Below are 1,891 nucleotides of genomic sequence, written 5' to 3'. Positions count from 1 at the left end.
TCTTGGGGATGTCTTGTAGGAAGTCAGTCTTGCAAGCTGAAGCAGGGAGCTGCTAAGGCAGCTGCACCCTGGTGGGACCATCACAAATCAAGGGACCCGAGAACTCAAAAGGTGAGGCTCACCGAGCCATTTATCATTTATCCCTCTGCCCTTCAATTAATCCCACATGTGTTTATCGGCCAGGTTGGCACAATAAACTAACTAACTCAGCAGTCCAACTCATAACCACTTTGCTTCCAGGGCTTCTGTTGATACACTAGGTATAGTTTAATATGGGCCACCTCACTTTAGATTATTTTCTTGTTTTCTGCTTTTAATTTACTTGTATTTGATTCCCTATCTTCTTTCCCATTACTTTTTCTCATCTTTTCTCTCTAGCTTTGGTCTGAACTCTATTTCCCCAAAGCATTCCCAAACAAGCAGACTTATGTGGTTGGTATGAACTGCCACATTGTGCCTGCGCAGCCCAGCTCCGAGCCTGATTCCAATGCGTGATCCTTAGGTCCCACCACAGCCAACGGCTTGTCGTGTTCTCAGGAGAACTGCAGTAAAGAGTTCCGCCCTCTTTCCACTAGCTTTACACCCCTGTCTGCTTTCCTCAAAAATGCACCTAGCTTCCAAGGCCCAGTAATTGGAAGCCTGGGTTAAACATCTCCCAGGTGCCCCCCCAGGAAGCTAGCCTGAAATGTTTCTGACTTTACTAAGCTTTTCATTTTCTTTTTCTTTTGAAACAGTTTTATTCACATAAAACATACCATACAATTCAATACTTTAATCATATTAAAATTATATAATCACCACTGCAATCAATTTTAGAACATTTTCTTTTTTCTTTAACTCGTTAGCTCCCCATTTCCCCTTGCTATACCCCTGTGTTAGTCTGGGTAGACTAGAGAAACAAATTCAAGGACACTCATATGTGTATAAGAAAGAAGTTTATGTACAAGAGCAATTGAGTATTGAGAAAACATCCCGTCCCAGTACAGATCAGATCCTTAAGTCCGATATTAGCCCATATGTCTGATACCAATCTATAAAGTCCTCTTCAGACTCATGAAACACATGCAATGATGCTAAATGCAGGAAGATTACAGACCAGTGGGTGGGAAGTTTTGTGGAACCAGTGCTGTTGTAAGCATCTCAGCACTGGCAGGGTTCTCCACATGGTTCCTTCAGCTCAGAACCTTTGACTGCCTCAGGTTAGCTTCACATGGTTTCTCCTCAGAAATGTCTCTCGGGGAGTAAGCCTTGTCAGTAGAGAGTCTCCAAGGGAGTGAGCAGAGAGAGAGAAAGATTGTCTCACGCCTTGAAGGAGGAAATACAGGGGTCCCCAGAAAAGGCCAGGCCCACACAGAGGCCTCATGGCTATATCCTGATTGACAAGCTGGACTCCACCCTTCACTCTTAATCCTCAAATTGACACCAGATTATTTAACTACCACAACCGTCAAGAAGCCATTAATCCAATTTCTGTTTCTACAGGTTTACCTACCCAGGATTTCATATACAGAAAAACATATCAAAAATAAACAACATAAAAACTAACAACAATAACCAAGTAAAACAGAGGTAAAACCTCAATCGAAAAGGAAGCAGAAAATATTAAAAACTGGAGCAAATTTTAAATGGGGCAAAAGGAAGATCACATGATAAGGTATTGAACTTCTTGGTGTTACAAGAGTCCTATCATTCTTATGGATACTTTTAACAGAACACTAACCTTCTACCAACTATCAGTCCAAAGAAATGGCCTCACTCCTCATGCCTAAATCGTGAAGATACAGAGGCATTTAGCTGCAGTTATAACTCAATTTAGTGTCTCCATTGTGAAAAGGGAGGGATATTCTGATAAACTCAATATGAACTGAGAGTTATGCAGGGATTTTTTTTT

General features: G+C 41.5%; 1 protein-coding gene across 1 annotated transcript in view; it reads left to right on the top strand.

The window, feature by feature from the left end:
- THSD7B (thrombospondin type 1 domain containing 7B) overlaps positions 1 to 1,891 on the top strand; it is a 936,033-nt gene that overhangs the window by 128,601 nt on the left and 805,541 nt on the right. The window lies entirely within an intron of this gene.

The sequence above is a fragment of the Echinops telfairi genome, unplaced genomic scaffold (genome assembly GCF_000313985.2).
Source record: "Echinops telfairi isolate 266 unplaced genomic scaffold, ASM31398v2 ScPeMD7_4;HRSCAF=17, whole genome shotgun sequence".
Lineage (NCBI taxonomy): Eukaryota > Metazoa > Chordata > Mammalia > Afrosoricida > Tenrecidae > Echinops > Echinops telfairi.
This window is presented reverse-complemented; position numbering and strand designations above follow the sequence as displayed.